Here is a 22,913-nt window from a genome sequence, read left to right on the forward strand (position 1 = left end):
AGCTGTCAACTTTCTCACTGGATGACATCATCCATGTCCTGGGTTCCAAAGCTGATCTAATGCTTATGACTCCCAAACTGTACTCCTGAACTCCAGATTCCATTCTCTAATCACCTCTTAGACCAGCCCTTTCCCTGAGGCACCTGACACTCAATGGATGAGTTGTTGAAAAATCTTCCTTGCTATAAATCTCCTCCACCTGGAGTGATTTCTGCCTTGGCTAATACGATCACTTCTACGCACTCACACACTGATCTTGGACTCTTCATTTGTTTTAACTGCACAGATGTTATGGATAAATGAGTCCAATTAAATCTCAATCAAAATATTTCTGGAATCTATCCAATAATTACCACACAGTCTGCTGTTTAAGTAAACTGAACATTTTTTTTCTAATTTCTTTAAGCTACAATATATTTTAACAAAATTTTACTTACAAGCCCACTTGCAATCAATATCAGTAGACTGTGTCAGGTTGGAGTTGAATTGGAGGGACACCCACCCACTCACCCTCAGTGTCTTTTGAGATGGCACATGAAAGCATTTCTAAGGGACTCAGTATTCACAAAGCAGTTTGAAAACCAGAAAGAACCATGAACCTGCCAATTGGCTTCTCTATCTTCAGCCTTTCCCTTTGCTACACTGATACAAAAATTATCCAAAACATAGGTGTGGTCAGATTTCTATTTTAAAAGTCTTGGGGGTATACCACGAACTGCAGGGTGAAATCCAAACTCCTTCCCATGAATTCATACTCTTCCCAACCTGCCGGGTTTCTGTTCTCGCTACTAAAGGGCTTGGGGGTCACTCCAGTTGAACTGGGCTAACTGGGCTGTGCAAAATAACCACACAAGAGACACAAATACCTTTTCTTTGGGGTCGCTGTGATGGCTCCTCTGACCTTAAGGATCCACAGGAAGAGAGAGAGCGAGAGCACGCGCTGTCCCCTTTTATTGAGGAGAAGCTATACAAATGAGGCAAGGGGTCAGGTTTCAGGGGGCTGAGTCTATCTTCATGATGTCCACTGTCAGCAGGTTGACTGACACCTGGGTAGGCCATACCCAAGGGCACAGTGAGAGAAGGGGACACACACAAGGCACTTCCATGGAAGATTCTATCCTAAACAGGGCAAGGGGTTATATTACAAAGGAACAGGTGAGCACAGCTTCACCCATGGGGATGTAGCAAGACACACCCATGCAGGAGACACCGACCCTCGGACCCAAGAAGGGTTCTGCCACATTTCTGCGACTGAGCGCCTCAGCACCCAGCCGGGGAGTGTGACTCAATCACGTGTAAGGTTGGTCTCCCACACCAACCTGTGTGTTTATCTAGTCATGAGTCACAACTCAATTGTCAGTAGAGTCACACTGGCTGGTTCAAGTCTCTCTACTACTTTGCCCAATAAAAGATGGATCTGGGTCTAAACTGGCATAGGCAGTAGTAAGCCTAGAAAAGCAATTGCTTCCCTAATTGGACTATTGCCCTTCAACTGTGAATGAAGGAAGAATGCATTTACTTCTGCAAGAGGAGAGGGGTGCATGTGCTCAATTATTAGATTTTTTTCAGAGAGTGACATTCACAAGTATGTTCTGTAGGCCTGTGAGAGTCACCTTGTTTGTCATTAAATTGAACTATCTCTGCTACTACTCATTAAATATCACTTATGCAATCTATCCCTTAACTAACCAAGGCACTTCTAGTTATAGTTCATGGACTACTCATTTTCAAAGAAGCAGTCAATAAAGAAATGTTTTGAACATCTATTATGTGCCCCTAAATAATTAAAATCACATAAAATAGTGACATTGTTTATATGGTCAAAAATGTGATTTAATTTAGAAAAGAGAACTAAAATACTAATTTGTGAGCAGCAAAAATCAACATGTACTTAAGCAAGTAAATATTACAGATGATTAATGCCAAGGGAATTCAAGGGAAGGTGTTCAGCAATGTGTTCTAGCATTCTTAGGAAAAAAACTCATGAAAGTGATTATTTCAAGCTGAGGTTTGGAAGGCAGCAAAGATTTATATAAGAGGAGGAAAAGGTCCTTTAGGACACAGAAATAATAGGAGCAAAAAATGCAGAAGTTAAAGACAACCTGACTTGTGACTATACCAGGATGAGCAAAATGGTCTGGGTGTTGGATAATAGGAAGGGCTTCAAATCCAGAAAAAGTTTCAAGTTTTTTAATGGCATGAAACATCCCTGAAGGTCACATTGTGTGTGTGTTTTTGCACATGTTTTTCTGAAGAAGTAATACGAAAAGGACACTGAAAGAAGAATAGTCTTGTAGACTGGTAAAGTGTACATGATTGTAGGAAAAACAATGGCGTCAAAGAATCCTGTTAAGACAGCGGGAAGCCCACACAGTAATTGAGGCCCAGTAATTGAGTGTAGGTCCGGCCCAGATTGGTGTCCATGGTGCGCATTGGAGACATCAATGTTTATAACAGTTCAATTCACAATAGCTTTTTAAGCTATGGGAACAACCTAGTTGCCCTTCAACTTCAGTGAAAAGGAAAACCAATGGTGCTTTTGAGAATCTGCATTTTAGTAATAAAAGAAAAAATGAGCAATACAAAATGACCACAGGATTTTCATCTGGAGCCATAGGTGAATACTATTCTGTTTGACAGACAGAGGAACGAACTTGAGTGATGAAAAAAAAAATACTCCTTTTCTTTTTTTTCCTTATGTGCTGAATCTGAAGAATCCTCTTAACCTGGTTTCTCTAGAAAACAGAGCCTGAGGCGATGACTAAAGTGTTGATGCATTATTTCAGAGGAGGTGGACATACAGCCAAGGGAGGGAGGAAGGATGTTTAGTGAGGCAGCGCTTCATTCCTGAACTATGTGCCATCCTGCAAGGAGCCAGGGAGAGACACAGCAGGGGCTTATTAGGCACATTCGCCCAGCTTCAGGACTTGGCCACACATGCTGTGAGGGAAAACCACGCTCCAGATTAGGCTGTGGGTGAGAGGAGGGAGAGACATCAATCTGCCTGGCTCCCTCTGACTCCTATTTTTCATTAGTCAAAAATCACTCTGAGGGGCATTAACTTTCCTCAGCATCTGGCTCTTAGGCAGAAGCTTCATATGCCAGGAGCCACAACCTGCAGCATGGGGTTTCATCCAAGATCTGTGGAAGCAGGGGAGCCTGGAAGTCCAGGGTCACAGCTGGTCAGCCAGGGGTTGGGGAGTGGCCAAGGGGAGGGACTGGCACTCCCAGGGAAAGTGACAGGTGGCTGTGGTGGTGTCCTGGAAGTAGCTAGTGCCTTTTCAAGGAAAAGCAACAGAGATGCTCTAAGAAAAATATCTGATATGAAAAATGACTCCTCCAAGTGGAATTGCTTTCAGAAGGTTGAACTTCTGTGATAAAAGCCCAAGGCAATCTTGAAATAAATGGTTTAGGGTCAGAGGTTAAAATTTGCACCCATAAATTGTAACTAGAAGTTGGGAGAAGGGATGAAGCCCTAGAAGAATAAGCACACAGAAATAGAAAGGAAAAAAAATAAGAATTTAACTCTAGAATTGAAGAACAAGAGAAAAGAAGAGGGAAGAAGATTGATATGGTATGGTCACATAAAAATCAAGAACATAGACATCAATGTTTATAACAGTTCAAGTCACAATAGCTTTTTAAGCTATGGGAACAACCTAGGTGTCCTTCAACAGATGAATAGATTAAAAAATGTGGTATATAAAGAATGATGTTATGACATTTGTTGGTAAATGGATAGAACTGGAGACTATCAAGCTAAGTGAAATAAGTCAATCCCCCCAAACCAAAATCAGAATGTTTTTTTCTGATATGTGAAAGCTAAGACACAATTGAAGGGGGAGTGGGCTTCAGAGATGTTGGATTAGACAAAGGGGAATGAAGGGAAGGGAGGAGGAACGGGAATGGAAAGACAACAGAATGAATTGGACATACCTTTCCTATGTTCACATATGAATACGTGACCAGTGAAATTCCACATCATGTACAACTACAAGAATGGTAACCTAATTAGAATAAGTAATACTCCATGTATGTGTAATATGTCAAAATACACTCTACTGTCTTGTATACCTAAAAAGAAAAACAAAACAAAAAGAACAACAAAAATAATGAAACGCAGTGTCAGACCATTTGAGCTACTGTAACAGAATAACAGACTGCAGAGTGTAAGCAGTCTAGAGGTTGTGGAATCCAAGACCAAGGCTCTAGCAGATGTGGTTTCTGCTGAACCAGGGCCTGCTTCCTGGCTCACAGTTGGTTCATTCTCGCTGTGTCCTCACAAGGTGGAAAGGGTGAGGTGGCTTGCTGGATCTTCTCTTACAAGAGCACTATACTGGTTTTGAGGGCTCCACCCTCATGACCTAATCTTTTCCCAAAGGTTTGACCTTCAGGGATTAGGATTTCAACATAAAAATTTGGGATGGAGACACAAACATTCAGACATAGCATCAAGAAGTTTTATAACATGGAGTAGGAATGGGAAAATTAGAGGATTTATGATAGAAGCATGTCCAATACAGGAAATTGTTCCAAGAGAATGAGGAAGAAAGTTGAATCTGGCATCCGGTTATGTGTGTTATTCAATGAAACAAAATTTTTTCATAGTCCAAAACTAGACATGGGATAAAATATTTCTCTGTGAGCCAAATTCTCCAGGAAACATTCGACAAGGGAATAAGGGCCTTAGCATTGGAATCTCCACACATAGGCCTACAGGTTCTGACAAGGATGGCTGACATGGCTCAGGACCCTGGTCAGTTGAAGTGCTTCAGTGCCCCAGATGGGATCAGAGTTCTGTGGAAGCCAGAGTTGGTATTGATGCTGCAGGTTTGGAGCACACTGGTCATTCCTGGGAATTTCAGTCCAAGAAAACCCGAGAATGCAGTTTGAATAGGAGATGAGAAACAGGGTGAATCTAGATAATTCCTGGAGACCAGAGTAAAGAGAAAACTCGGGCACTCTGAGGTAATGCTCAAGAGAGTCATCCATCCTGGGAAGTGAGTCCAGGGAGCGAGAAATCAATCAATCAATCAATCAATCAAGGTATATTTTGGTGTGTACAGAAGTGGGACTATGGCCATGTCACTGTAATATGCTGATCTTAAATCCTTTGGGAATAAACCAACGAGTGGGATAACTGGGTCTAATGGTGATTCCATTTCAAGTTTTCTGCAGAATCTCCATACTGCTTTCCAGAGTGGTTGCACCAATTTGCAGTCCCACCAGCAACGTATGAGTGAACATTTTCCCTTATATCTTTGCCAACTTTTATTGTTACTTATAATCTTGATAATTCCCATTATCACTGGAGTGAGATGGAATTTCAGTGTAGTTTTAATTTGGATTGCTCTGATTACCAGACACTTTTGACATTTTTTGGACATTTTTTCACATATTTGTTGACCACTCTTATTTCATATTTCTTATTTTAAAAAGTGACTATGTAGTGCCTTTTTCCATTTATTAATTGGGTTATTTGCTTGCTTGTTTCTTTTTCTTTTTTTTTTTTGGTGTTAATTCGTTTGAGGTTTTTGCATATCCTTGGAATTAATGTCTTATCTGAGTTGTGGGTCACAAAGATTTTCTCCCATTCTGTAGGCTGTCTCTTTACAATAGCCTCAAAAAATAAAATAAAAATGCTTGGGAATCAATCTAATAAAAGAGGTGAAAGAACCTATACAATGAAAACTACAGAACACTAAAGAAAGAAATTAAAGGAGACATTGAATATGGAAAGATGTCTCATGTTCTTGGAGAGGCAGAATTAATATTGCCAAAATGGCCATACTACCAATAACACTACACAGACTTAATGTAATTCCTTTTAAAATTCCAATGACATTCTTCACAGAAATAGAAATAGCAATCATGTAATTCATTTGGAAAAATAAGAGACCCAGAATAGCCAAAGTAATCCTTAGTCAGAAAGAAAAACAGGAGGCATCAAATATTGGGTCAAATGGTGGTTCCACTTCAAGTTTTCTTAAAATCAGCATACTACAGTGATGCAATGAAGAAGCTTTTTAGTTTGAGGTCATCCCATTTATTGAATTTGTTTTTGTATTTCTTGCACTTTAAGAGTCTTGTTAAGAAAGCCAGTTCCTAAGCCAACATGTTGGAGTGTTGGGCCTACATTTAATTCTAATAGGTGTAGTGCTTCTGGTTTAATACCTAGGTCTTTGATCCTTCAGAGTTTTGTGCAGGGCAAGAGGTGGATATTAAATTTTATTTTACTGCATATGCACTTCCAGTTTTCCCAGCCCTATTTGTTAAAGAGCCTATCTATTCTCCAATATATGTTTTTGGTGCCCTTGTCTAGTGTGAGATAACTGTATTTGTGTGGACTTGTGTCTGTGTCTTCTATTCTATTCCATTGGTGTTCATGCCTGTTTTTGTACCAGTGCCATCCTGGTTTTGATACTATAGCTCTGTCATCTTCTCCAGTTTTGCTTTCTCTCTAAGGATTACTTACACCAAAATTCCATTGTGTACATATACCACACTCTCTTTATCCATTCATCTGTTGAAGGGTATCTAGGTTGGTTCCATTTGTCTAGTAATTAGAGCATAGCAAATCAAAACTACACTGAGATTCCATCTCATTCCAAAGATAACGGCAATTATCAACGATACAAGTAACAATAAAAGTTGGCAAGGATGTGAGGGAAAATGTTCACTTGTACATTGCTGGTGGGACTGCAAATTGGTGCAATCACTCTGGAAATCAGTGTGGAGATTCTGCAGAAAACTTGAAGTGAAACCACCATTTCACCACTTCTATTCAACACAATCCTTGAAACTTCAGAGCAAGTAGGCAAAGGGAAGAAATTAAATAGGATACAATAGATACAAATAGGAAAATAGATACAAATAGAAAAATAGATACAAATAAGAAAAGAAGAGCTCAAACAAAAGAAGTCATGAAAGAGGGCATCCTTTCTTCCAGTTTTTAGAGAAAATGCTGTTAGTTTTTCTTCATTTAGAAAGATGTTGGACTTGGGTTTGTCTTATATAGCTTTTACAATATTGAGCTATGTTCCTATTATCCTTAGTTTTCCTAGTTTTATAAAACATAAATGGATGCTGTATTTTGTCAATTGATTATGTATTTTGTCAAATAATTATGTCTATTGACATATCATGTGATTCTTGTCTTTAAGTCTACTGACATGGTGAATCACATTTATTGATTTCTGTATGTTGAACCAACCTTCCATCTTTGGCATGAAATGCACTTGACAGATAAAATATTCTACATATGTCTTTTAATTTAAAATTTTTAATTGTACTTTTTAATCCTATACTTTCTTTATTTAGTTTTTGTTTGGAAGAATAGAAACCTCTGCTTGTTTAGTATATATCCATGTGAATATATTTTTTCCCATTCTTTTACCTTCAATCTTTGTGTGTCTTTGTCTATGAGTCTCTTAGAGGCAGCATTTTGTTTGGTCTTATTTTTATAATCCAATTTGCCAGTCTATTTCTTTTGATAGATGACTTTAGATCATTTACATTCAATGTTATTATTAATGAGAGATAATTTTATTCCCTGTCATTTTGATTTATTTCTAGCTTTTAATTTGAATTATTTCCCCTTTGATTGACTATTCTTCTAGTGTATTTCCTCCCTTTACTGGTTTTCAGTTTTATTTTTCATATATTTTTCATGAAATATTTTAGTGAGTATATTTTGTAGTATAGACTTTCTAGTTGTGAATTCTTTTAACTTGTGTTTATCATGGACAGTTTTTTTTATCTTCAATTTTGAAGCTTAATTTTGCTGGATATAGTAGTCATGGTTGGCATCCATTTCTTTTCAGAGCATGGTTTATATTATTCCAAGGTGTCCTAGCTTTGAGCATATGGGTTAAGAAATCAGCCAACATCAGGACTGGTTTACCTCTAAATATGCCCTTTCATTTTTCTATAGTAGCCTTTAAAATTCTATATATATATATTTTTTTATATTAGGCATTTTCATACTAATTTTCCTTGGTGTGGTTATATTATAATTTTGTATATTTTGAGTCCTCTATGCTTTTTTAATTTAATTTTACATTTCATTTTTAAGGTTTGGGAAATTTTCTGATATTATTTCCTTGAAAAGACTGTTCATTACTTTAGTTTGTAGAGCCTTTTTCTATCCCAATAAGTCTTAAATTTGATATTTTTTTTAATATTTATTTTTTAGTTTTGGGTGGACACAATATCTTTATTTGTTTATGTGGTGCTGAAGATCAAACCCAGTGCCTCATGCATGCTAGGCAAGCACTCTACCACTGAGCCACAACCCCAGCCCTTAAATTTGATATTTTTATGTTATTTCATATTTCTTGAAAATTCTGTTCATGGTCTCTTCACATCTATTCTCCGAGGTCAACTTTATTTTCAAGATTATATATTTTGTCTTCATTGCCTGAAACTCTGTCTTTCATGTGGTCTTGTCTTTGGTGATGCTTTCCACTGACTTTTTGCTTTATTGATTCCTTCATTTTGAGGATTTCTGATTGACTCATTTTCAGAATCTCTATTTTCTCATTGAAATGGTCTTGGACTTCTTGTGTTTTTCTCTGATTTCACTCCTGCCTTGTCCTTTACCTCATAGATCAGTTTAACTATGAACTTTTTAAATGCTTTCTCTGACATTTCCTCCACTATGGTGTCAATGGATTCTGTTATTGAGGTATGGTTCTGTTATTGGTTTGTTTGGGCTGGATTGTTCCCTTGTTTTTTTTTTTTATATTGTTTGTGTATCTGCCCAACTATCAGTATGAATCTGAGGTGGTGAAGTTTCTTCCCTATGAACTTATAGTGTCCCTGAAGGTTTCTAGTACTTCATGGTTTAGTGGGAGATAAATAATAATCACAACCAATGCAAACAATATACAGCATTAAGCAAAATGCTTAGCTTCTACAATGTTAATTGGTGCAATAAACAGAGATGGCATGATTAGCAAGTTCCAAAAGTTAAATAGTAAGTTTGAAAAAGAATTTGCAATTTCAAAGGTGAACAGGGAGAATTGCTGGTAGCAGGCCTTTCCCAGGCCCCTGAGGCCCAGCCCCCAGGTAGCAGGCCTTTCCCAAGCCCCTGAGGCCCAGTGCCCAGTTCTTTGTAATGCATGTCAAAGTGGCCAGCTCACTAGGCCATGAAAGCAGGCTTGCGGTTTTCCTGCTTGTCTGCCTGAGACATATGTGTTCCACAGGAACGCCAGGAACGTCTTGATCTTTTTCTGCTCTGGTGGACTCCCTGATAAGAGAAGTTTCAGTGTCTAACAATGGCAGATGTCGTAGCCGAATTTCTCCCCTCTCCCTCCCTTTTCTGAGTAATTTTCCACTCCTGCTGCTTGGGGTATATAAGGGGAGGATGTTAGTAATAAAGAGAGACTCCTGGATGAAGAACCTTAGTGTCCTGTGTATTTCTTAACCTCATTGTCCCTCGCCGGACTCGGTTCCAGTTAGCTGGACGTGGCAGAGAATGAAGAATAGATATAGGATATGATGGTTATGAGGGATGAGAATGGAAAATAGAAGTGAAATATTAAAGGAAGAGTGAAAGAAAACAATAGAAGTTGGCTGTTAGCAAAAGAAAAGAGAATCAAGAGACACAGACAAGTGAAAAGTAGTACAAAACAACCGAAATATAGAAACCAAAACCCCTTATCCTCAAAACAGTCATAGAAAAATAACTACCTTCAAAAATGCTAGAAATGAGACATAGAGACAAGTGTGTACATGTATAAATGTCCATGAACCATTCAGCACACAAACAATGAAAGAAAGGGGGGGAAAAGTTTCAAGGAATTGTTTCCATTGTGGGGTTTAAAACTTTTCTGTTCCCAAATGTCTTTCTTTCTGTTTCTTCTTGATTGCACAAGATTATTCTTGTTGCATAAGATTAGTGGCCACAGGCTATCACATCATTCCTATTTTTGTATTGTTACTCAAGTTTCCAGATGGAGTTCAAAAATTTTCAGCCTCCCCTCTGGGCAGCATGAGATATTGTATGTTGTCTGCTCCACTCTCAGGGTGGGGTTGCTGTAAAGTTCTGTGAGAGGAATGAGTCAATCAGAAAGATCTCCTGAAGATAACATTTAGGTCTAATTTGTCCCCAGGTGTTTCGTTGAATATTGATTGATCTAAAGAGTTTAAATAAGTGCACCTCTGGGGCCCAGCAGATGCAAATCCACTTTGGGAGACTGCACCCCAGGAGTCTCCCTAGGTTCCACCATGCTGTGGAAGAACCAATCCTTCACCCCCTCCATCACCTGTGGACCCTGCCCTTCCTGGCCGCCTAGACTCAGTTCCCAATCACACAATCACACTCACCCTAGCTGGTCCTGTAGGCTGTTAGACTCAAAGTGGGCTGGGAGGCAGGCTCTCTTGGGTCTCTATGACCTGTATCAGCCTGGGTGAAACATTCTCCACACCTGATTTTCTTCTGGTCTCCCAGGCACTCTCTGAGTTGTGTAGTAGATATCTGCAAGTCTGTTTTTTGAACCCTGCTTGGATTTCCCAGGTCTCAGCTCCTGGACTTGCCTCCCCAGCTGCCAGCAGAGTGGCAGAGAGAAATCTCTATCTTGGCAGACCTGAGGTATCTTTTCCTACGAGGATATAATGTAGCACACCCTCTGGTTCATTCTGACAATGTCTTTGACCTCTGGTTTCTCTGTACCAAGACACACCACAGTGACATCTGAGATACGGGTTCCCTTAGTGACCCTCTCCCTGCTTTGCTTTCATTTGCTTGCAGTAGATCAGCTCTGGCAGCGGACACCACCAGCAGTGTAGATTTGTTTGTTTGTTTAAAACCATGGGTTGAACTTAGGAGTGCTTAACCACTGAACCACATCTCCAGCCCTTTTTTTGTATTTTATTTAGAGACAGGGTCTCACGGAGTTGCTGAAGGCCCCATTAAGTTGTTGAGGCTGGGATTGCAGGTGCGCACCACTGTGCCTGGCACCAGTGGGCTTTCTGCTTTATTTTATTGTATCCAACCTTCTGAGTTCCCAAACTGTTCTGAGACTCCTTTATTAAATCCCAGTAAAATCCCTGTTTCACCCACCTCACTGAGAAGCTGTTTCTCTGCTTTCTTGGTCTCATGCCATGGAGCAGCTTGGAAAGCAACCTCCTCTACTCCACCACCTTCTGAGAACAACAAATTCGATTTATCAAATGCCTTCTAGTGCTTTGTATTTCATCTTACTACAATTATGTTGAAAACATGTCATTTGTTTTTTCCTCCACGAACACTCTCAAGTCCCCTCTTGTTTACATCAGGGCATGGAAGAAAAATCATCTTACTGTCTGTGTGCCAGGGCGTGGAGGACTGGGGGTAGCAGTGCTCTTATCTACAGTCAAAGCAGCCTTAAGCAAAGCCAATCTGATCAGACAGCTCCTCTGTATAAGCTTCACAATAGTCTCAGAATGAGATCAAGATAAACAAAGTGGACTCCTGCCCTGTGTGTCTGCCCAGGCTACTACCCATGTTCTCCTAGGCCACTCCTTCTCTCACTCTTGGCATTTACCTTGACTCCTTTCATTTCCTAAAAAGCGCTACACTCTTTTAAGTCCAAAGGACCTCGTGTGCTGCTCTCTTCTTTGAAGGAGAGTGGCTCACCCCACCAGGTTCAGGCCTTGTTAATTTCACTTTATTCTATCACTTTCTGCTCAAGAATAGCTTCCTCAAGTAGCCTTCCCTGTCGCTGTCCCCTTCCCAGTCCAATTCAGGGTTCTTAATTATCAAATGCCATGTAGACATATGCTTCTCCTATGTATCCCCAATACCTAATACAGTATTTGGCACTTAACAGAACTTGACAAAGAACTTTTGAAATACAGACTGAGGGTGAAGTCTTGGCAAGACCTGGGTCAGATTATGTCGCCCTGATTCAGGTAAGCTGATGCCCCCTGGGGGGGCGGGGGCTCAACTTGTTCATTATGAACAACTTTCTGTGATAAAAGGGCTGTTTTATTTTGCTCAACTTTGAAAACGTAAAAATCATTAAAGGACTTTTCATGCATGTTATGGTTTGGAAGTGAGGCTTTCCCCAAAAAATTCACGTGTGAGAAAATGCAAGAAGGATCAAAGGCAAAATAATTGAGTTGTGAGATCCTTAACCCCATCAGTGTTTAATCCCCTGATAGGTAACTGGAGGCAGGTGGGGTGCGGTTAGAGAAGATGGGCATTGGGGGCATGGCTTTGTGGTATATATTTGTATCTGGCAAATGGATTTTTTTTCCCTAAAATTGTTCTGATCAAATCTTTTAGTCACAGCAGTGATGAAACTGACTAAAGCAATGCAGCAGCAACCAATGATTATTAATCTTCTTAATATGGCAAAACTATTTTATTTTTGTGTAATGTCTTCTGTTCTTTGTTGAATATGTTCACATTTTCCATAAATGGGTGCACAGATAATGTGATTTTTTTTAAGAAAAATATTACATAGATTTTCTTAACCACTATATAGCCTTACAGCTATCACTTTATATAACTACACAATCAGGTCAGCTGAAATACTTAGTGAAGGGGTTCTCATGAGACAAGTATCATGGAAGAAACAAGGAAGCAATAATTTATTAATTTATATAAAAAATGAGTAAAAATGGGGTAAAATTGTAAAGGAAGTGGGGTCAAGAAAATCTGTGGATCCCACTAATATGTAATGTGAATTGTGCAGTCATAATTTATTGTAAATATATGTACATAACTGCACTTCAGCTATAAAAAGTATCAAATTCTCTAGCATATAGAAGATATGTAAGAGAAGGTGATACTTGAGAAGCTGAGGCAGAAGGATTGCAAGTTCCAGGCCAGCCTGGGAAACTTAGCAAAACTATCTCAAATAAGATTTTTTAAAATGGAATTGGGATGTAGTTCAACTGTAGAGTCCTTGCCTATTTCCTGGGTTAAATTCTCAGTACCCCCAAAAAAGAGGAGGTAATACCCATCTTATCCATAGAATCCTTTCCACTCAGGGTAACTTACAAACATTTTGAATCATTTTCTGCAGATTATTTACCATGGGAATACTGAATTGGTCAGTTCTTAGCAATCAGCAATGCCTCTGTAATGTGTGTTTATTGCAGTTTTACTACACAGCATCGTTAGCACTGAGTCTCTCTCTCTCTCTCTCTCTCTCTCTCTCTCTCTCTCTCTATATATATATATATATATATATATATATATATATATAATATTTGGTACCAGGACTCTATCAAACCCAATGGTGCTTAACCACTGAGCCACATCCCCAGCCCTTTTTATATTGTATTTAGAGACAAAGTCTTGCCCAGGTGCTCAGGTACTCACTAAGTTGCTGAAGCTGGCTTTAAACTCATGATCCTTCTGCCTCACCTTCCCAAGCCATTGGGATTACATCCATGCACCACCACATCTGGCTGAATGCTATATTTTTAATGATATTTTCAAAGTATAATTGTTGAAAACTTCTTTAGTTAGTGAAATTATCAAGTCTTTTAAAACAATAGATTGTCTGAATTACTAAACATGCAAATCATAATGCACTGCCTAATGAACTTTTGGTTAATAATCCCATTAGTTCTATTACCTAGTAATGTTCTAACAGTCTGTTATGTCATGCATTACTCAGGTTGTTGTGGTGATGCTGGTGTAAACCAATCTACTACAACACCATCTATAGAAAAGGGTTTTTGTGTATTTACTACAATATACTTATCATTATTTTAAGCTGTACTCTTAGCTATAAGAAAAAAGTTTATTATAAATCAATATGCTGGGCCTTCTATTGCGCTCTCCTGTTAATGGCGGGCGGCGGCTGCTGAGCGGGACGCTGATAACCGCTGCCCGCACGGGGAAAGTCTCCCCTGACTCCCGCTTTCTGCTCCCCGCCATTTCCGGAGCTCGCCAGCATGTCTGTGGTTCCACCCAATCGTTCGCAGACGGGCTGGCCCCGGGGGGTCACCCAGTTTGGCAACAAGTACATCCAGCAGACCAAGCCCCTCACCCTGGAGCGCACCATCAACCTGTACCCTCTTACCAATTATACTTTTGGTACAAAAGAGCCCCTCTATGAGAAGGACAGCTCTGTTGCAGCCAGATTTCAGCGCATGAGGGAGGAATTTGATAAAATTGGAATGAGAAGGACTGTAGAAGGGGTTCTGATTGTACATGAGCACCGGCTACCCCATGTGTTACTGCTACAGCTGGGAACAACTTTCTTCAAATTACCTGGTGGTGAACTTAACCCAGGAGAAGATGAAGTTGAAGGACTAAAACGCTTAATGACAGAGATACTGGGTCGTCAAGATGGGGTCCTGCAAGACTGGGTCATTGATGACTGCATTGGTAACTGGTGGAGACCAAATTTTGAACCTCCTCAGTATCCATATATTCCTGCACACATTACAAAGCCTAAGGAAAATAAGAAGTTGTTTCTGGTTCAACTTCAAGAGAAAGCATTGTTTGCAGTCCCTAAAAATTACAAGCTGGTAGCTACACCACTGTTTGAATTGTATGACAATGCACCAGGATATGGACCCATCATTTCTAGTCTCCCTCAGCTGTTGAGCAGGTTCAATTTTATATACAACTGAATACCTGCAACAGAGGAGAAGTAAAAGAAGCCGTCTCTGTGAGCACAGCTATACACAGTGTAGAAGAATAAACGTCTTAGTAAAGTTTTTTTGGTTTTTATCCCTTTCCCAATCCCTAAATTGCCGCTACTTTCTATTGTTTGAATAGTAAAGTTAATATGAGGAACTAGAGAGTGGTGTAAACAAATGTGATAATGTTTATTTACTTTTGGTTCTACTCATAATTTTTTGTACAACATTAAAGAAAGCAAACTTCTTTCTATTTGTACTATTATTTTTTAAACTTTAATTTCCATTTTTTTTACTATCATTATAAAATTTTTTCTTTTTTTTTTTTGGTTTTAAATTTTTATTTTTTTTCGTTTCTTCTTTCTTTCTTTTCACTTTTTTTTTCTTTTGTCTTCTCACTTCTTTTCAATTTTCCTATTCCCCCTTCATTGAATTCTACCTGCCTACACTCATTCTCTTTAGTGACTTCTTCCCTCCCCTTCTAATATCTCTCCTCCCCAGTGCCTGCAAGCTAGGCAAACCTGCAACCCACGGGCGGGTCAGGTCCAGCAACCTGCCGAGTGACAGAACAGCTACACGTGTCTGCAGGGAACTCGGACAGGACCCAAAAGTAGGACAGGGCCAGTGGCTTGCTGAGGGGCGGAACCGACCCCTCCCCCAGTGCCTGCAAGCTAGGCGAACCTTCGACCCATCGGGAGGTTAGGCCCAGCAACCTGCGGAGTGACAGAGGTGCCCCTCGTGCCTGCTGGGTAGGTGGACCTTTGACCGACCACTAGGACAGGTCCGGCAGACGGCTGAGGGCTAGGCCCGTCCCCTCCCCCCAGTGTCTGCAGGTAGGCGGGACTGTGAACACCAGCAGAGCGGGCCCAAAGCCTGCTGAGGGACGGAACCGGCCCCTCCCCCAGTGCCTGCAAGCTAGGCGAACCTGCAACCCATCTGGAGGTTAGGCCCAGCAACCTATGGAGTGACACAGGTGCCCCTGGCACCTGCTGGGTAGGTGGACCTTTGACAGACCAGCAAAGCAGACCTAGGGCCTGCCAGCATGGTAGACGGATCACACTAATTGGAGGAGGATCACAGCCACTACCTGCCCTGCAAGGGTGATTTTTCAACTATACAAGAGCAATATAATTAAATAGAGGGGGAAAATATCAAAGACACAACAATTTCACCAAGCAGAAAGAAACGCCAGCAGTATGAAACGACAAGGAAAGAAAGGACCACAGGCAATGCAGGTCAACTCAACTTTAGAAGAGGTAATAGCTGCAACAGATGGAATGTCAGATAGAGAGCTCAGGACATACATGCTTCAGATGATCTGGAGTCTCAAGGAAGACATGAGACAGCAAAATCAGACAATGAAAGATCATATTGACAAACAAATCCAGGAAGTAAAAGATCAATTTCACAGGGAGATAGAGGTAATAAAAAACAAACAAATTGAAATTCTAGAAATGCAGGAAACAATAAACCAACTTAAAAACTCAATTGAGAATACTACCAGCAGAGTAGATCACTTAGAAGAGAGAACATCAGACAATGAAGACAAAGTATTTCAACTGGAAAAGAACATAGACAGCTCAGCATGTCTGCTAAGAAACCATGAGCAGAACATCCAAGAATTATGGGACAATATCAAAAGACCAAATTTAAGAGTCATTGGGATACAGGAAGGCACAGAGCTCCATTCCAAAGGAATAAACAGTCTATTCAGTGAAATAATACGAGAAAACTTCCCAGAATTGAAGATTGAGACAGAATCCCAAATCCTAGAAGCCTACAGGACGCCAAATGTGCAAAATCATAAGAGATCCACACCTAGACACATTATAATGAAGATGTCCAACATACAGAATAAGGAGAGAATTTTAAAAGCTGCAAGAGAAAGAAAGCAGATTACATTTAGGGGTAAACCAATCAGGATAACAGCTGATCTCTCAACACAGACTCTGAAAGCTAGAAGATCCTGGAATAACATATTTCAAACACTGAAAGACAATGGGCTCCAACCAAGAATCGTGTATCCGGCGAAATTAAGCTTCAGGTTAGAAGATGAAATTAAAACCTTCCACAATAAACAAAAGTTAAAAGAATTCGCAGCTAGAAAACCATCTCTTCAAAAAATCCTTGGCAAAACATTACAGGAAGAGGAAATGGAAAATAACATTGATAACCAACAATGGGAGGTAGGACAGTAAAGGGGGGAAAGTAGTCAAAGAGGATAACAAATCAGGTTTAGTAACATCAATAAACAAATATGGATAGAAGAACAAACCATATCTCAATAATAACCCTAAATGTTAATGGCTTAAACTCACCAATTAAGAGACACAGGCTAGTAGAATGGATCACAAAACAAGACCCAACAATATGCTGTCTACAGGAGACGCATTTGATAGGAAAAGATGTACATAGACTGAAGGTGAAAGGTTGGGAAAAATCATATCACTCATATGGACCACGGAAACAAGCAGGAGTGTCCATACTCATATCTAATAAAATAGATTTCAAGCCAAAGCTAATCAAAATGGATAAAGAAGGACACTTCATACTGCTCAAGGGAACCATACACCAACAAGACATAATAATCATAAATATATATGCCCCAAACAATGGTGCAGCCGTGTTCATCAAGCAAACTCTTCTCAAGTTCAAGAGTCTAATAGACCACCATACAATAATCATGGGAGACTTCAACACATCTCTCTCACCACTGCACAGATCTTCCAAACAAAAGTTAAATAAGGAAACTATAGAACTCAATAACACAATTAACAACCTAGACTTAATTGACATATATAGACTATACCACCCAACATCAAGTTGCTACACTTTTTTCTCAGCAGCACATGGAACCTTCTCAAAAATAGACCATATACTATGTCACAGGGCAACTCTTAGACAATACAAAGAGGTAGAGATAATACCATGCATCCTGTCTGATCATAATGGAATGAAACTGAAAATCAATGATAAAAGAAGAAAGGAAAAATCAAGCATCACCAGGAGAATGAACAATAGGTTGCTGAGTGATCAATGGGTTTTAGAAGACATCAAGGAGGAAATTAAAAAATTCCTAGAGTTAAATGAAAACACAGACACAACATATCGGAATCTATGGGACACATTGAAAGCAGTTCTAAGAGGAAAATTCATTGTTTGGAGTTCATTCCTCAAAAAAAGAAAAAACCAACAAGTAAATGATCTCATACTTCATCTCAAAATCCTAGAAAAAGAAGAGCAAAACAACAGCAAAAGAAGTAGAAGGCAAGAAATAATTAAAATCAGAGCTGAAATTAATGAAATTGAAACAAAAGAAACAATTGAAAAAATTGACAAAACTAAAAGCTGGTTCTTTGAAAAAATAAATAAAATTGACAGACCCTTAGCCATGCTAACGAAGAGAAGAAGAGAGAGAACCCAAATTACTAGCATACGGGATGAAAAAGGCAATATCACAACAGACACTTCAGAAATACAGAAGATAATCAGAAATTACTTTGAATCCTTATACTCCAATAAAATAGAAGATAGTGAAGGCATAGATAAATTCCTTGAGTCTTATGATCTGCCCAGATTGAGCCAGGAGGATATAGACAACCTAAACAGACCAATAACAATAGAGGAAATAGAAGAAACCATCAAAAGACTACCAACTAAGAAAAGCCCAGGACTGGATGGGTATACAGCAGAGTTTTACAAAACCTTTAAAGAGGAACTAACACCAATACTTTTCAAGCTATTTCAGGAAATAGAAAAAGAGGGAGAACTTCCAAATTCATTCTACGAGGCCAACATCACCCTGATTCCGAAACCAGACAAAGACACTTCAAAGAAAGAAAACTACAGACCAATATCTCTAATGAACCTTGATGCAAAAATCTTCAATAAAATTCTGGCGAATCGGATTCAAATACATATCAAAAAAATTATACACCATGATCAAGTAGGATTCATCCCTGGTATGCAAGGTTGGTTCAATATACGGAAATCAATAAATGTTATCCACCACATCAATAGACTTAAAAACAAGAACCATATGATCATCTCAATAGATGCAGAAAAAGCTTTCGACAAAGTACAGCATCCCTTTATGTTCAAAACTCTAGAAAAATTAGGGATAACTGGATCATACCTCAACATTGTAAAAGCAATCTATGATAAGCCACAGGCCAGCATCATTCTGAATGGAGAAAAATTGAAGGCATTCCCTCTAAGATCTGGTACAAGACAGGGATGCCCTCTCTCACCACTTCTGTTCAACATAGTCCTCGAAATACTGGCCAGAGCAATTAGGCAGAGGAAAGAAATTAAAGGCATAAAAATAGGAAAAGAAGAACTTAAATTATCACTATTTGCAGATGATATGATTCTATACCTAGCAGACCCAAAAGGGTCCACAAAGAAGCTATTAGAGCTAATAAATGAATTCAGCAAAGTGGCAGGATATAACATCAACACGCATAAATCAAAGGCATTCCTGTATATGAGCGACAAATCCTCTGAAACGGAAATGAGGACAACTACTCCATTCACAATATCCCCCCAAAAAATAAAATACTTGGGAATCAACCTAACAAAAGAGGTGAAAGATTTATACAATGAAAATTACAGAACCCTAAAGAAAGACATAGAAGAAGACCTTAGAAGATGGAAAAATATACCCTGCTCATGGATAGGCAGAACTAGCATCATCAAAATGGCGATATTACCAAAAGTCCTATATAAGTTCAATGCAATGCCAATCAAAATTCCAACAGCATATCTTGTAGAAATCGATAAAAGAATCATGAAATTCATATGGAATAATAAAAGACCCAGAATAGCAAAAACAATGCTAAGCAGGAAGTGTGAATCAGGCGGTATAGCGATACCAGACTTCAAACTATACTACAGAGCAATAGTAACAAAAACAGCATGGTACTGGTACCAAAACAGGCGGGTGGACCAATGGTACAGAATAGAGGACACAGTAACCAATCCACAAAACTACAACTATCTTATTTTTGATAAAGGGGCTAAAAGCATGCAATGGAGGAAGGATAGCATCTTCAACAAATGGTGCTGGGAAAACTGGAAATCCATTTGCACCAAAATGAATCTGAATCCCTATCTCTCGCCGTGCACAAAAGTTAACTCAAAATGGATCAAGGAGCTTGATATTAAATCAGAGACATGGCATCTGATAGAAGAAAAAGTTGGTTATGATCTACATGCTGTGGGATCGGGCTCCAAATTCCTCAATAGGACACCCATAGCACTAGAGTTAACAAATAGAATCAACAAATGGGACTTACTCAAACTAAAAAGTTTTTTCTCAGCAAAAGAAACAATAAGAGAGATAAACAGGGAGCCTACATCCTGGGAACAAATCTTTACTCCACACACTTCAGATAGAGCCCTAATAACCAGAATATACAAAGAACTCAAAAAATTAGACAATAAGATAACAAATAACCCAATCAATAAATGGGCCAAGGACCTGAACAGACACTTCTCAGAGGAGGACATACAATCAATCAACACGTACATGAAAAAATGCTCACCATCGCTAGCAGTCAGAGAAATGCAAATCAAAACTACCCTAAGATACCATCTCACTCCAGTAAGACTGGCAGCCATTAGGAAGTCAAACAACAATAAGTGCTGGAGAGGATGTGGGGAAAAGGGCACACTTGTTCATTGTTGGTGGGACTGCAAATTGGTGCAGCCAATTTGGAAAGCAGTATGGAGATTTCTCGGAAAGCTGGGAATGGAACCACCATTCGACCCAGCTATTCCCCTTCTCGGTCTATTCCCTAAAGCCCTAACAAGAGCATGCTACAGGGACACTGCTACATCGATGTTCATAGCAGCTCAATTCACGATAGCAAGACTGTGGAACCAGCCTAGATGCCCTTCAATAGATGAATGGATAAAAAAAATGTGGCATTTATATACTATGGAGTATTATTCTGCATTAAAAAATGACAAAATCATAGAATTTGGAGGGAAATGGATGGCATTAGAGCAGATTATGCTAAGTGAAGCTAGTCAATCTTTAAAAAACAAATACCAAATGACTCCTTTGATATAAGGGGAGTAAACAAGGACAGGGTAGGGACGAAGAGCTTGTGAAGAAGATTTACATTAAACAGGGATGAGAGGTGGGAGGGAAAGGGAGTGAGAAGGGAAATTGCATGGAAATGGAAGGCGATCCTCAGGGATATACAAAATGTCATATAAGAGGAAAGGAGGGGTAAGACAAGATAATACAAATGGAAGAAATGATTTACAGTAGAAGGGGTAGAGAGAGAAAAGGGGAGGGGAGGGGAGGGGAGGGGAGGGGGGATAGTAGAGAATAGGACAGACAGCAGAATACATCAGACACTAGAAAGGCAATATGTCAATCAATGGAAGGGAAACTGATGTGATACAGCAATTTGTATACGGGGTAAAAGGGGGAGTTCATAATCCACGTGAATCAAACCGTGTAATATGATGTATTAAGAACTATGTAATGTTATGAATGACCAATAAAAAAAAAATAAAAAAAATAAATCAATATGCTGTTTGACATGGGCAGTGCCTTCACACAATCTCTTGTTTACTACACCCCTTGATTGTATTGTTTTCTCTTGTGATTGATTTAATCTCCAGTTTGTGTAAGGGCAATACTGGTGCTCAAATTCCAATGAAATTGCCTTACAATGCATTTCTCAGAATGCATTCATGTCTTTAAATGACACACGACTGTACTCAAAGTCCTAATCTTCAAATCATTTAAAAACTCACTTCCCATGAAAAATGAAAGGAAGGAGTTCTCACTTTTGTAGCAGAAAAAGGTCTTCTCTTTTATAACAAAATGCATGTAGCATGCATTTTTAAAACATTGCCAGTAGAGAACCTTTTCATTTCACTACATTGTTTCAAAAAATTTTGCAAATGATGCCAAACAGGGCACTTGAGGCTGAGAATCAAAAAAGGTAGTTAGAATGGGTGGCATTAGTCACTACTGTGGTGGCTTAGATCTAGTGGAAATCAAATCTTAATAGTGATGATGATCAATGAACAATATTCTCTTCAGTTTCATTCATTCACTTGCCATACATGTAGTTCTCCCTGGGAACACAGCATTTGAGTCCCAAACATCAACAGGACATGAGCTCCACATAATGAGCTCACTAAGATAAGGAGCAAAATTATATATATGACCATGTGATAAATGCTATGCCAGCATCATATAAAAAGTGTCAGAAAAACCACAGAGGAGAGGGCAATTAACTGCTTTTGGAGGGGTGGTATTAGTTTTCTCCCATCGATGTAACAATTAAACATGAACAAAAAGACTGATTATATTGTTTCCTTAGATTATCAAGCATGCTTACTTGAGTTCTATATCTCAAATCACTTGACCTTTCTATGCAACTTGTAGTTTATACCTTGTAAATGAGGAAAGGAATGCAATAGATTGTCTCCATTTAAATCCAGGAAAGAAGCAACAGCCTCGCTCTCCTTTTCCACAAAGAAAGAAAGAATACAGAAAGGAGATGATCTGGGGTTCTGACTTCAACCTTTTGGAATATCTATAAAATTTTCCCAGAAGCCAGAATAAGATGAAAGAATGAACTATTAGAGGAGTGACATCAGCATGATGATGACCAACTAAAAGCTCCTAGCACTCTTGTCCCCCAAATTCCACATGCAAAGAATTAAAAATTATATTTCAAGCATAACAACTCAAGGAGAGTTTGAATCAGCTTGGAACTGGGGATTTTCCATGTAGGAAAAATGCCAGCTAAATAACCCCAACAAGCCACATCACCACCACAGAGACCTACAGTCTTCACTGCTGGAGATTCCTGTAGGCCCACAGACCCTGAGCCAAGCTGAAGGTGCTCTTCAGATTCCACACACTGAGCTAACCCCAGAGCTCCCCATGGCCTGTGCTGATGTACTGTACCATCTTGGCCCAGTAGTCGCTGATGAAGTATGGGCATTCCATCCACCCTTCTGGCCCTGTGGTTTTGTTGTGATTCCAGTATGCCATCCTGGTAGCATGTAATCCCTAAGCCAAACTACTATGCCCTGCCCCTAGGATCAAGCTACTTCCAAGCAGCTCCACTCCCCCAAGTTTAGCTGCTGGAGCATCTACTCCTTAGGGCCAAGCTGAAGTGGTACCACGTCCCCCCTAGGGACCTCAGGACTTCTATAAACTAGAGCATTTATATTTCCCAGCACGGCACCTTCCCCCAGGGATATGGAGTCTCTACCCACCTATGTAGTCACATTTTCCAGGGCCAAGCACCTTGCATCCTATGGAGTCAGAGCCTTAGCAGAGCTGG

At 39.5% G+C, this 22,913-nt stretch overlaps 1 pseudogene; it reads left to right on the forward strand.

Annotated features, from left to right (window-relative positions):
* The first annotated feature begins 13,772 nt into the window (after positions 1-13,772).
* LOC144250001 (cleavage and polyadenylation specificity factor subunit 5 pseudogene) lies at positions 13,773-14,823 on the forward strand (annotated as a pseudogene).
* Positions 14,824-22,913: the final 8,090 nt, after the last annotated feature.

This window comes from Urocitellus parryii, chromosome 13 (assembly GCF_045843805.1).
Source record: "Urocitellus parryii isolate mUroPar1 chromosome 13, mUroPar1.hap1, whole genome shotgun sequence".
NCBI classification, from domain to species: Eukaryota; Metazoa; Chordata; class Mammalia; order Rodentia; family Sciuridae; genus Urocitellus; species Urocitellus parryii.